We start from the raw sequence: 14,824 nt of genomic DNA, 5'->3' as shown, positions 1-14,824 counted from the left end.
ACTTCTGTTTTAAACTCCATTCCCACATGTGATTCAAAACCTTTTCCTCCATGCTGGGGCTTGGGGGATTTGGTGAGAAAGCTGTGTGATCTGTTCCTTTGCTCGCCCTCTCACCTAGCTCCCTAAATGGGAGGTGGGAAAACCCTCTTATCCTGGGGCATATCATTTCCTCACCTCCACCTTTTCCTTCAAGGTGTAGTCCCTTCAGAGCTGGGGGCTGGGAGATAGAGAGAGGAAAATACTTAACTGACAGCCCAGTGGTGGAGACAGGTGTCGTTTTGCTCAGGTTTAATGTGGTCCCAACTATTGATATGGTGGTATTTGAAATAAGGGTGTGTGTGTTTCTTTTGGGCATTGTTCAGCTTGACCCCAGCCCTTCCTCACATCAGCTACAGACAGAGCACCACCTTACCTGGTCCAGGGCACAATGGGGCAACCCCATATCCTGACTCTAACCTCGGTGCTCCTTCATGTGGAGTTACAGGAATCACACACGTCCCCTTTGGGACTCTTTGAAGGGCCCTGAGCAGTGAGGAGCATGCCTACCCTTTCACTCCTTTCCCCCAAGAAACTATGCCCCAGTTCCTTCTCACCCCGCTATACAGACTCCTTCCATAGGACCATCAGATTCAGAAATCTGCAGATGAGAAGCAGCTTTAATCTCATATTCAAGAACACTCCTTCCCTTCCTTTGGGGATATATGTCATGCTGTCCCCAAAACCCTCTCAGCACACTCTCCTCTGTGCCAGTGGCAGCTGCAAGTTGGTCCTTGGCAAGCATCCATTCAGGGAGGAGGATGCCAACTTCCCTTTCTGACAGACTCACTCAGTCTATGAGCGATTCCCTTGATCTATAAGGACGGATGGAGCATTTCCAGCTCATCCACCACCACAGGGAGGAGAGAGAAAAGGCTCTCTCACCATAAACACTCTGCCATGCCTTGGACTCTCGCGGTGACTACCCTCCCCTTCCAGTGTTCTCCTCATGCAGGCCTGGGGATGGAGTGAAGGGTGTGGCAACAGAACTTTGTTTACAGCTTTGGGTTCTTACTGCCAATTCCAGGGCCTCGGGAAAATTTCGACTCGACATCCCCACTGCTACTCCTAATCTCTGAATGACACTCACCAACTGGTACCCTGAGCTCTCCTTGGCTTATACTTGCCTTAGTCCATTGACCTCGTTCACTCTATCACTTAACACTCAGCTTCCACAGGGTGTGAGCCACCTCACACCCTGTGGTGAAATGGTGATGAGTGGGGCAGAGGTTGAACAAACAAGTACCTGAAACAGAAGTGCTGGTTTGGAGGTAGGAAAGGTAAACAAGTCACATCAGTGGGGTACTGTGTCACTCATTTTCTCTCACAAGCACACACTTGTGTTTTCCAGAGCTTTCATGATGTTTAATATGGCAACAGATGGCATGCAAGAGCAGATACTAGAATACATCTATCTTCTATTAAGCCAGACATGAGAGAGATTTGCAAAATACGTATAAGAATACCATTTTGTCTCCCTAATTTTGTTCTGTAAAATACAGTTAGGTTTTAGAAAATGTATTTTATGTTAACAGGTAAAGAGTTTCTTTTATTGTTTTAAAATAATTATTTTAATTTTTTTTGTTTTCATTTCTAATAGAGTAGAAATCAATAGATAAAACCCATATAAACAAAACTCTCTGGGGTCTGTTGTGGACTGAATGTGCGTGTTCCCCCAAAATTCCTATGTTGAAGCCCTAACCCCCACATGATGGTATTGGTGGGGCAGCACGTTTTGGAGGTGATGAGATTGCATCAGGTCATGAGGGTGGGGCCTCTGTGACAGGATTACTGTCCTTGTAACAGAGTTTTCTCTCTCTCCGCCCTGTGAGGATACAGAGAGAAGGCAGCTGTCCTCGAGCCGGGAAGTGGGCTCTCACCAGGAACAAAATGTGCCAGGACCTTGCTCTTGGCTTCCTGGCCTCCAGAACTGTGAGAAATCAATGTCTGTAGTGTAAGCCACCCAGTCTGTGGCATTTTTATTCATCAGCCCAAGCTGACTGAGACAGCGTCCTTAATCATTTTGAAAAGGCCAAGGGTTTGACACTAAAAGATTTGAGAAACACTGGCCAAATCCAATGATCTGTGTTCAGGATTTATGCTGTACACCCAAGCCATAGCTCTTGGTAATTTGTCCCTTCTGAAACGCTCTCCTTTAGAGCCCAGGATAATCTGAAGAAAGCCTTTCCTGACCATACCTTTTAAGTCTCTTCCTACTAATTTCTATACATCCACTTACTGCTCTAAAACCAGGAATTCCTTAGAGACCTAGCCTTGCTCTTCCCTGCCTTTGTCCTATATTCTGACCCATGGCTTCAACTCTTACCTCTTTGTGTGTGTGTCAAATTCTCTTCCCCTACCCTATACGGAGACTTCCCACATTCCCACTGGACATGTGGCTGTTAAACAGTGCCTCAGACCCAACATGCCTGAACCCTGACACCTAGTCTTCCTCCTGGGTCTTTGCTCCTGAACTCCTCTGATCCAGGGCATCACTATATTCGACACAGTGGAAACTGAAACTCCTCAATCCAAACACAACAGTTACAATACCAGCCAAGTCCATCTCCCACAATACTTCCCACATCTGCCCTTGCCCATCCACAAACCCCACCTTGGCTTTTGCCCTTCTTGTCACTCCTGTGTGCCCCAGTAGCTTTGTAACTCTTCCTTTGACCTCCAATCTGTCCCTTCTCAAATCCATGCTTCAGGCCACCACATGACTTATCCTACAACTGCTAGTCAAATCACATTACCCCTCTATGCAAAACCCAGGTCTCCCCACTGCCTGAAGAAAAAAATCCTTGAAGTAACATTCTGCAATCTAGCCTCACCCTCATTTCTAGCCCTTTCTTCCACTTCATTCCCCAAACACCCTATACTTAAGCCACATAAAACCTTGCAATTTCTCCAAAACTGCTCATGTAGCTCCACTTTTCTCTCTTGGAAAGAGCATAGCTCCTTGAAGCAATGCATCTGAATTAAAGTGTGTTTGTGTGATATCGAATTGTATCTACCTCAGTTTCCCCAGCTTTACAATAGGGATAACAATTACACGTACCTCTTAGAGCTTTTCTGAGGTTTAAGAGATGATGCATTTAAAAGAGCTTAGTACAGGGGCGCCTGGGTGGCTCAGTCCGTTAAGCCTTCAAGTCTTGATTTCGGGTCAAGTCATGATCTCAGGGCTGTGAGATTGAGCCCCACGTTGAGCTCCATGCTGGGCATGGAGTCTGCTTAAGATTCTCTCTCTCCCTCTCCCTCCTCTACTCTCTCTCCCCCTCTCTAAAAAAAATAAATAAATAAAAATAAAATAAATAAAAGAGGCCTAACATATTCAAATCTTAGTTTCTGTTTTTGTTATTGTTAATATGCCCATGTTTATCAAAAACTGCTCATTCTTGGGGTTTTTGGGTGGCTCAGTCGGTTAAGCGACAGCCTTCGGCTCAGGTTATGATCCTGGAGTCCCGGGATCGAGTCCCACATCAGGCTCCCTGCTCGGCGGAGAGTCTGCTTCTCCCTCTGACCCTCCCCCCTCTCATGCTCTCTCTCTCTCATTCTCTCTCTCTCTCAAATAAATAAATAAAATCTTTAAATAAAAAAAAAACTGCTCATTCTTCAAGGCGCCTACAAAATGGCAGTTCCCCATGGAAACTCCCTCATTTGCCTTCCCCAAAACCATCATTAACTCCTCCCTCTGCCTCTCAGCAAAACTTTGTCACTCAAGTTGGAATATTTACACTCTGCTTTGCATTCTAATTAGTTCCTTGGATGTATGTACATCATCCCAAACTCTTCCCCTGACACACACACACACACACAAACACACACACACACACAGTGGCAAACTCCCATTACTCTAGGGCCATTTGGGGCTCCAGATAAAAATTTCAATTTGATGCCTTTTGATTAAGTGAAACACCTTGTTTTTGAGACCTAAGCCCCCACTGACAACATTGCTCTCAATGGTACTTGAGGCCACAAAAAACTTTCCATTTTCTATTTTTACTTCTGCTGCTATAGTAAATGGCTAATTCTCCTTCATTTCCCTGCTCTTCCAATTTGCCTCTAATTACACCAAACTCCTACTTAATGACTTTAAAAATTTTTTTTAAATGTTTACTTTCTAATTCCCTGGAAATCACAGCTTTCTTTTAAACTTTTCCATAAAATCTGTTAGACCTATTTAATTGTGACAAAAAAAAAAAGACTTGAAAAGAGCTGTAATAATATCAATAACTGTAAGATGACCAACTACAAAGAGCCCTCAAATTTTTAAGGTATACCTCATCCAAAAAACACAAATTTTCCAAAGAAATTCATGGTATAGATGTAAAATATTTTGGATGTCAGAAATTATATATTTGGTTAATTTTCATTAAGATAAAATGGTCTACCAAACTAATAAAATTGACTTTAACTCTGCTCAAAAGATATTTTCACATTCTAGTTAGAAAATAGAATGGAGCTAAGCTTACATCTAAAGGAGCTAGAAAAAGAAGAGAACCCCAAACTAACAGAAGGAAGGAAATAACCAAGATTAGAGCATAAGTAAATGATAGAGAAACTAAAAACAACAACAACAACAATAAAACATATCAATGAAACCAGGAGCTGGTTCTTTGAAAAAATCAAGAAAATTGATAAACCTCCAACCAGACTCATCAAGAAAGAGAGGGGGAGGGGCACCTGGGTGGCTCAGTCAGTTAAGTATCTGCCTTCAGCTCAAGTCATGATCCCAGGGTACTGGATCCAGCCATAAGTCGGGCTCCCTGCTCAGCAGGGAGTCTGCTTCTCCCTCTGCCTCTGGCCCTCCCCATCTCACTTGTGCTCTCTCTCTCTCAAATAAATAAATAAAATCTTTAAAAGAGAGAGAGAGAGAGAGAAAGGACTCAAATAAACAAAATCACAAATGAGAAAGGAGAAGTAACAAACACCACCATAAAAATACAATTATAAGAAAATATTATGAAAAATTATATGCCAATAAATTGGATAACCTAGAAGAAATGGATAAATTCTTAGAAACAAAAAACCTACCAGAACCGAAGCAGGAAGAAAGAAAATTTGAGCAAACCAATCACTAGCAAGAAAATTGAATCAGTAATCAAAAAAACTCCCAAAACACAAAAGTTCAGGACCAGATAGTGGACAGTGAAATCTACCAAATATTTAAAGAAGAATTAATACCTATTCTTCTCAAACTATTCCAAAAAAACAGAAAAGGAAGGAAAACTTCCAAATTCATTCTAGGAGGCTGGCATTACCCAGATACCAAAACCAGATAAAGACACCACAAAAAAAAAAAAAAAAAAAGGACTACAGGCCAATATCTCTGATGAACATAGATACATAGATGCAAAAAATCCTCAACAAAACACTAGTAAACCAAATCCAACAATATATTGAAGAAAGTCATTCACCACAACAAAATGGGATTTATTCCTGAGGTGATTCAGTATTCACAAATCAAAGAACGTGATATGTCACATCAATAAGAGAAAGGATAAAAACCATATGATCATTTCAAGAGATGCAGAAAAAGCATCTGACAAAGTTCAAAATCCATTCATGAAAAAAACCCTCAACAAAATAGGTTTACAGGGAATATACCTCAACATAATAAAGGCCTTATATGAAAAACCCACAGCAAACATCATACTCAATGGGGAAAAACAGAGAACTTTTCCCCTAAGGTCAGGAACAAGACAAGGATGTCCACTCTCACCACTTTTATTCAGCATGGTACTGGAAGTCCTAGCCACACCAATCAGACAACAAAAAGAAATAAAAAGTATCCAAATGGGTAAGGAAGAAGTAAAATTGTCACTATTTGCAGATGACATGATACTATATATAGAAAACCCTGAGACTACCAAAAACTAGTAGAACTGATAAATGAATTCAGGATACTAAATCAATGTACAGAAATCAGTTGCATTTCTATATACTAATAATGAAACAGCAGAAAGAAAAATTAAGAAAACAATCCCATTTACCAATGCACCAAAAATAATAAAGTCCCTGGGAATAAACTTAACCAAAGAGGTGAAAGACCTATACTCTGAAAACTATAAGACATTGATGGAAGAAACTGAAGAAGACACAAAGAAATAGAAAGATCTTCCATGCTCAAGCCCTGGAAGAACAAATATTGTTAAAATGTCTATACTACCCAAAGCAATCTACACATTTTATGCAATCCCTATCAAAATACGAATAGCATTTTTCACAGAACTGGAACAAACAATCCTAAAATTTGTATGGAGCCACAAAACACCCTGAATAGCCAAAGCAATCTTGAAAAGAAAAACAAAAAAAAGAAAAAAAGAAAAACAAAACCAGAGGTTTCACCAGGCCAGACTTTAAGTTAACTACAGGGCTTTAGTAATCAAAACAGTATGGTACTGGAACAAAAATAGACACACAGATCAATAGAACAGAAGAGAAAACCCAGAAATGAACCCACAGTTATCTGGTCAATTACTCTTCGACAAAAGAGGAAAGAATATGTAATGGGAAAATGACAGTCTCTTCAACAAATGGTGTTGGGAAAACTGGACGGCAGTACGCAAAAGAATGAAATGGAACCACTTTTTTATACCATATGCAGAAATAAATTCAAAATAGATTAAAGACCTAAATGTGAGACCTGAAACCATAAAAATCCTAGAAAAGAGCACAGGCAGTAATTTCTCTGACATCAGCCATAGCAACACTTTTCTAGATGTGTCTCCTTGAAGCAAGGGAAACAAAAGCAAAAATAAACTGTTGGGACTACATCAAAACAAAAGCCTTCTGCACAGTGAAGGAAACAATCAACATAACTAAAAGGCAACCTATGGAATGAGAGAAGATATTTGCAAACAACATATCCGATAAAGGCTTAGTATCCAAAATGCATAAAGAACTGATACAATGCACCCAAAAAACAAATAATTCAATTAAAAATGAGCAGAACACATGGAGAGACGTTTTTCCAAAGAAGACACACAGCTGGCCAACAGACACATAAAAAGATGCTCGACATCACTCATCTTCAGGGAAATGCAAATCAAAACTACAATGAGGTATCACCTCACACCTGTCAGAATGGCTAAAATCAACATCATAAGAAACAATAGGCATTGGAGAGTATGTGGAGAAAGGGGAAGCCTCTTGCACTGCTGGTGGGAATGCAAACTGGTGCAGCTACTCTGGGAAAGAGTATGAAGATTCCCCAAAAAGTTAAAAAGAGAACTACCCTATGATCCGGCAACAACTACGTATTTACCCAAAAAATACAAAAACAGGAAACCAAAGGGATACACACACCCCTATGTTTACAGCAGCATTATTTACAACAGCCAAAGTATGGAAGTAGCCCAAGTGTCCATCAATAGTTGAATGGATAAAGAAGATGTGATATGTAAATAATAATGGAATATTATTCAGCCATAAAAAAGAATGAAATCTTGCCATTTGCAACAACATGGATAAAGCTAAGGAGTATAATACTAAGTGAAATCAGAGAAAGACAAATACTGTATGATTTCACCTATATGTGGAATTTAAGAAACAAAACAAACAAGCAAAGGGAAAAAATAGAGACAAACCAAGAAACAGACTCTTTTTTTATTATTATCGTGTTCAGTTAGCCAACATATAACATCGTTAGTTTTTGATGTAGTGTTCAACGATTCATTAGTTGTGTATAACACCCAGTGCTCATCACAACACATGCCCTAGACTCCTTTTTTTAAAGATTTTATTTATTTATTTATTTGTCAGAGAGAGGGAGAGCACAAGCAGGGGGAGGGGCAGAGAGAAAAGCAGGCTTCCTGCTGAGCAGGGAGCCCGATGTGGGACTCGATCCCAGGACCCTGGGATCATAACCTGAACTAAGGCAGACGCTTCACTGGCTGAGCTACCCAGGGGTCCCAAGAAACAGACTCTTAATTATAGAGAACAAACTGATGGTTACCAGAGGGGAGATAGGTGGGGGGATGGGTGAAATAGGAGAGGGGATTAAGGACACTTGTCGTGATGAGCACTGGGTATTGTATGGAAATGTTGAATCACTATATTGTACACCTAAAACTAATATAACACTGTATGTTAACTATACTGGGGAAAAAGAGTAATTCCTAATAAAATAATCCCGTTTTTTTCTTAGATATCTGTGGGGTTTTTTTTTTAATATTTACATTCATGAATTACCAGGAAAATAATTTAATGTAAGAAGTAAGGTAGGGATTTATTTTTTCCAGATGGCTAGCTTGTTGTCCCCAACCATTTATTGAATAAATCGTCATTCCGGAAAAAAAATTAAAAAATAGAGAGAGAGAGAGAGAACAGAACGAAGCTAACAAAAATTTTGCCCAAGCAGAGACTCCATAGTTTCCTATCCAGACCCTCCACTTGATGCTTTCATTTTTGTTACAGTAAATCCTAAAGAAGGTATGACAAACTGAACCTTCTAATTTTGCCTAAATGCTTTTTTCCCTCCTCAAGCATTTTCAAATTGAAAATAAGCTTAGTTTACAGGAAGTTGGAAATCATTCTGTTTACTCCACATATTTGAGGGATGTACATACAAATATTTACAGACGTGAAAATTCAATGTCCTAACACAAACCATCTGACTTCAGGACTGAATATGTACAGCAATGATTAACAACAGATGAAAATTTTACATTCTCAGAGTTCCACATTTTGAACTTGGGCATGCCTTTCAGGGTAGGTGCTTGTTAGGGCACTGTGGGGCTTTTAAGAAGCATGTTTTCATTGCTAAAATTTGTTTCTATAGCCCCACTCAGAGGAAAATATTATTCTCTGAAATGAAGTGTGGTTAAAAATAGAAAGCAAATTAATAGCCAATCTTTAGGATTTCCTCAGCTGAACTCTGATCCTGTCCAAAAAGAGGTTATTGTGAAATCTTTCCTTTTAGCTAAAACAAATGAAGAGCTAAATGAAACCTGGTAATAGAAGCGTCACAGCAGTGGAAGTTACGAAATTCTCTGCACTTGCTAGTAAGGAAAGAGAGAGTTTGCACTTCAACTTGATATGGTGGTGTTTTCTCAGGTTCCATATTTATTTTTAATATTTTATTTATTTATTATTTATTTATTTATTTGAGAGAGAGAGAGAGGGCATGCACACACGGGGGAGGGGCAAAATGAGAGAGACTCTCTTAAGCAGACTCCTTGCTGAGCACAGAGCCCCACCTGGGGCTTGATCCCAGGATGCTGAGATTATGACCTGAGCCAAAATCAAAAGTCAGATGCTTAACCAACTGAGCCACCCAGTGCCCCAGATTCCAGATCTTAAATCATCTAGGTCACCATGTCTATAAATGATTCATATAATTACAAAACTGTGGAATCCAACCATTTCATTTTCTTCATCTGTAAAGAAGTAGTAACCTGTCCCAGGTAAAATTTCTAATTATTTATAGTGTTGGAAGAAGACCCCAAATCAACTGACGTTCCACCTCGTTCTTTTTATTCCAAAACTAAGTGTGCCACAGCCCTCTTGCCAGACTCATGATACTAATAGTTGCAGGACACTGAAGAAGGAAATAAGAAGAGAGACCAAGTATCCAGAACAAGTTGCTCACATCCCCCTGAAAGGCAGGCCCTGAAATCACCAGGAAAAATCCCACGCAGGAGGGATGCCTGGGACAGGAATGGCCAGAGCCCCCCATTAGGAAACCAGATGGCTGTGAGCGGGCACTAGAGAGTTCTCTCTAGGGTCATGCTAGCAGAGGAAACCTCAGCTGCCACTGGAAGAAGGAAGCATGTTCACTGCAGGCTGGAGCTACATGCTGTTTTCTGCCAGGGACTCCCAGCCTCCTCGTGGAACGAAGACACCTGTATTAGATTGCTTTAGCTGCCATCACAATGTCACAGGCTGTGTGGCATAAACAACAGAAATTTATTTTCTCATAGTTCTGGAGGCTAGAAGTCAGATCAAGGTGTCAGCAGAGTTGGTTTCTTCTGAGGCCTCCCTTCCTCCTTGGCTTGTAGATGGTCATCTCCCTGTGCCCTCACAGGGTCTTTTCCCCTGTACATATTTGTGCCCTACTGTCCTCTTCTTATAAGGACATCAATCGTATTGGATTAGGGCCCACCCTAATAACTTCATTTTAAATTAATTTCTTCCTTAAAGACTCTATGTCCAAATACAGTCACATTCTGAGGTACTGGGGTTAGGACTGCAATATATGCACCTGGAAAATGTAAGTCAGTCCAAAACACCTCCTGAACATATCCAGGAACCAACCCCAAAATCCGATGGTCCATCTTCTTGGCTGAATCTCTTCCCCAACTAATTGCACCAGATGCACATTCAGGCTCGTGCGGACCATGCCTGCCTAGCCTTCCTCTAAATGCAAGAAATTGCCCCATCAACCAAGCTGCTCCTCTTTCCACTTCTGTGACGCTTCTATTACCATGTTTCATTTAGCTCTTCATTTGTTTAGTTAAAAAGAAAGATTTCACAATAACCTCTCCAGGAAAAGCAGAGGCATGCTAATCATCCCTCTCTCTACTTCCCTCCCTCCCCTCTCCTCACTCTCTCTCTCTCACACACACACACGCACACCCTCACATTCTCTCACACTCACACACAACCTCTCTCACACACACAGTCTCTCTCACTCTCTATCTCACACACACACACACACACACAGGAGTATTTTCTCCACTCTCTTGCAGATCTACCATAGGTCAGAGGCTCCAATTCCATAAACGTAGAGAATTTTCAAAGTTCTGAAAGAGCCAGGAGAACTTCTAAAGAGCCCTACAGAGATCCACTGGGGAAGAAGATCCCCTTAACCCCTTGTGGTAGGAAGAGCTCCAAAGACTGCCCCCAAGATTTTCATCCCCTGGTTATTCAATCATACACTAATCTAGATACTACTGTGAAGGGACTTTGCAGATGGAATTAAGGTTGCCAATGAGCTGACTTTAAAATAGGGAGATTATCCTGGATTATCCACGTGGGCCCAATATAATCACATAAGCCCTTAAAAGCAGAAGAAGACAGCAGGAGAGTCTCTCAGATACATGCTATGGGAGAAGAGAAAGTCAGGGTGATTCAAAGTGTGAGAAGTACTCCCCACCTCTATTTACTGGCTTTGAAGATGGAGAAAGGGTGTCATGAGCCAAAGAACACAGGTGGTCTCTAGAAGCTAAAAAGGACCTCCAGCTGAAATCCAACAAGAAAATGGGGACCTCAGGCCTACAAATGTATGAAACCAGATTCTGACCTACAAAACTGTGAGATAATAAATTTGTATTGCTTTAAAGCACTAAATTTGTGGTAATTTATCACAGTGGCAATAAAAACTAATATACCCAATCTTTATTAAATGTAATGTCCCTACATTGGTCCTTTTTACGAACGAGTTTCTTCTTTTTTTTTTTTTTTTTTAAAGATTTTATTTATTTATTTGCGAGAGAGAGAATGAGAGACAGAGAGCATGAGAGGGAGGAGGGTCAGAGGGAGAAGCAGACTCCCTGCCGAGCAGGGAGCCCGATGCGGGACTTGATCCCGGAACTCCAGGATCATGACCTGAGCTGAAGGCAGTCGCTTAACCAACTGAGCCACCCAGGCGCCCACGAACGAGTTTCTTCTCACATCACCTACATTCACATCATTCTGCATGGCTGATATTACCTTTTACCGCTAATTTAACATGCACATTAAACTAAAATTCATGCCGTGCTTACAAATAACTCCTAGAACCAGTAGCTTACATCCTAAACATGACACCACGTTCATGTATATCCACAGTTGTATGCTCTGCCCTGGATTCCTCCCAGGACTGTTAGGGGCTGACTGTACCCTCCAGAGGTCACAGATTCTTCTAGGAACCTCTGCCCTGCAGATAGATCCTGAATACGATCCCAGAAGGAACTGTCCCAACCTGCCATATTGCTTTTTGTAATGCTCACTCTTATGACCTCACATAGTAGTTGGAAATAAGAATAGCGTGGATTTGGGGCACCTGGGTGGCTCAGTCAGTGAAGCGTCTGCCTTTGCTCAGGTCATGATCCCGGGGTCCTGGGATCCAGTCCCATTTCAGGCTCCCTGCTCAGCAGGTAGCCTGCTTCTCCCTCTTCCTCTACCCCCCCCCCCCCCCCCGCTTGTGCTTTCTCTCCCAAATAAATTTTTAAAAATGTATATTTAAAAAAAATTCTGGATTTTTTTAAGCACCACTTTGAAAGAAATGAAGGTTTAGAAAAGCCCACACTATCCAATGGATAAAAATAGCAATAGGAAAAAGGAACAACCCAAGCTCCAGGCAAGAATCTCCTGAGAGCACAATTAAAGAACACAGCCCTGTTTTGGCACAAGAGTCTCGGGAGAGAAAAAGTTCCAACCCATTTCCAGGGCACCACCCACTCAGTGAGGCCTTCGCAGCCCAGAATCCATGTCTGTAACTAGAAGGAGGTGGGGTTTCTTTAGCTACAACAAAGAGGTCTTAAGACCTGAAACAAATTCTTCTGATTCTAACCCACCACCTCTTCCGAGTGGTATTCCCAAGTTTCAGATCCTTGTCACTGGTCACCTGCTAGAAATTTCTTTCCGAGTTCCCACGGGCACCTCAGACATTACTAGAACCAAAGTGAATCCATCATCTTCCTCTCCAGCATTCTCCTGTCCTTTGAACACCATTTATTGGACACCTGCCTCATGCCTGGCACTCTGCTCCACATTTTACATACAACATTCATTTAAAGTCACAAATCTTCTACATTTACATAGAAAATGCATTTCAGACAGGTTAAGTCGCTTCTTGACACTTTGCTCCGAATCATCCTTGTCACCTCTGTGAAGAAGCAGCTTCCTTTCCCTCGGGAACACTAGATGGCTCCTGGCCATCTTGCCTGTCATGTGCAATGAGAAAGAAGGAAACACTGAGAAACAGCCAAAGTACCAGGGAGGAGGGACGTGGAAAGACAGAGTGAGGAAGGAAAGGAGCGCATGCAGTCTGTCAACATCACTTGAGTGTTTAGATCAGGTGCCTGTAGCCACTTCTTGAATTCCTTTTCACCCTTAGTTTCTGTCACCTACAACTAAATGTCTTGACTAATATATACTGCTAAAGAAATAGCTTATTTTTATTTTCTTTTCCTCTTCATCTTGATATTCATGCAATTGTGATTAATGACATAATGCAAGCACAGTGTCTTTTGAGTTAGTAATTTAAATCTATCCAACATAAATAAATCCATTGCATGGTGGGTCTAAGTTTCACAGGTTTCTTTGGTTGGTTGGTTATTGTTTTGTGAGTTAAGCTGCCCCAACTTTTATTAGCTAATCAACAGAAAAATAGGGTCCTTTAAAAAAAAAATAAATAAAATAAATAAAATAAATGCTCCCCTTAGAATTTACTCCAATCTATGATATTTTCTAAATGTCTTTGTGTTATATTTCCCCTCAAGAATTTTAATTCTGTAATATAATCACACTTAAATTCTGAAATTGGATTTACAGAGATTTTAACAAAAATTAAATATTATAAATTGTTTACTATTTTTCAAGTCATTTTATTAAAAAAGGAGTGTTTTCTTAAAAAAAAAAAAAAAAGGAAGAATAAAACCCCAAAATGATACATACATAAATGGTCACTTATAAATGAACTTGACAGGGCACCTGGGTGGCTCAGTCGGTTAAGCATCTGCCTTTGGCTCAAGTCATGATCCCAGCGTCCTGGGATTGAGTCCTGAATCGGGCTCCCTGCTCAGCCCGGAGCCAGCTTCTTTTTTTTTTTAAAGATTTTATTTATTTATTTGAGAGAGAGAGAATGAGAGAGAGCAAGTACATGAGAGGGGGGAGGGTCAGAGGGAGAAGCAGACCCCCTGCCGAGCAGGGAGCCCGATGTGGGACTCGATCCAGGGACTCCAGGATCATGACCTGAGCTGAAGGCAGTCGCTTAACCAACTGAGCCACCCAGGCGCCCCCGGAGCCAGCTTCTCCCTCGGCCTGCCACTCCCACTGCTTGTGCTTGCTCTCTGTCTGACAAACAAATAAAATCTTTAAAAAAGAAAAAAAAAAGGAGCGCCTGGGTGGCTCAGTCATTAAGTGTCTGCCTTCGGCTCAGGTCATGATCCCAGAGTCCTGGGATCGAGCCCTGCATCAGGCTCCCTGCTCGCTGGGAAGCCTGCTTCTCCCTCTCCCACTCCCCCTGCTTGTGTTCCTGCTCTTGCTGTCTCTCTCTCTGTCAAATAAATAAAATCTTTAAAAAAATAAAAAAGAAATGAACTTGATATATGGGTAGAGGGACTCACATTTAAGGTAAAGTTTTTGGATTTGTTTTTAGAAAAAGTAAAAACACATTTTTATAAGTTTACGAAAAAATATTCATTCAGTTAGAAATATTCCTCCCAAGTGAAAATCAGTACGGCCTTTTTGCAAGGTCACTTTGGCAGTACCTACAAAAAGGTCATATACACACACACAGCAATCCCAGCTCTAGGAATCTGTTCTTCAGATGAGAATGTTTACTGCACAGAAGAGAAAAACTGGCCACCCCTATATGTCCCTCAGTAAAATTAAAGAAGACATTTACATACATAATAAAATATTATGCAGCTATTAAAAGGAAGGTATTAACCTAAAAAGATATTTACTATATATTAATTTTTTTTTAAGATTTTATTTATTTGAAAGAGAGAGAATGAGAGACAGAGAGCATGAGAGAAAGGAGGGTCAGAGGGAGAAGCAGACTCCTTGCTGAGCAGGGAGCCCGATGTGGGACTCGATCCCGGGACTCCAGGATCATGACCTGAGCCGAAGGCAG

This window comes from Neomonachus schauinslandi, chromosome 7 (genome assembly GCF_002201575.2).
Source record: "Neomonachus schauinslandi chromosome 7, ASM220157v2, whole genome shotgun sequence".
Taxonomy (NCBI): Eukaryota; Metazoa; Chordata; class Mammalia; order Carnivora; family Phocidae; genus Neomonachus; species Neomonachus schauinslandi.
The sequence above is the reverse complement of the archived record's forward strand: the minus strand, read 5'-3'. Positions refer to the sequence as shown.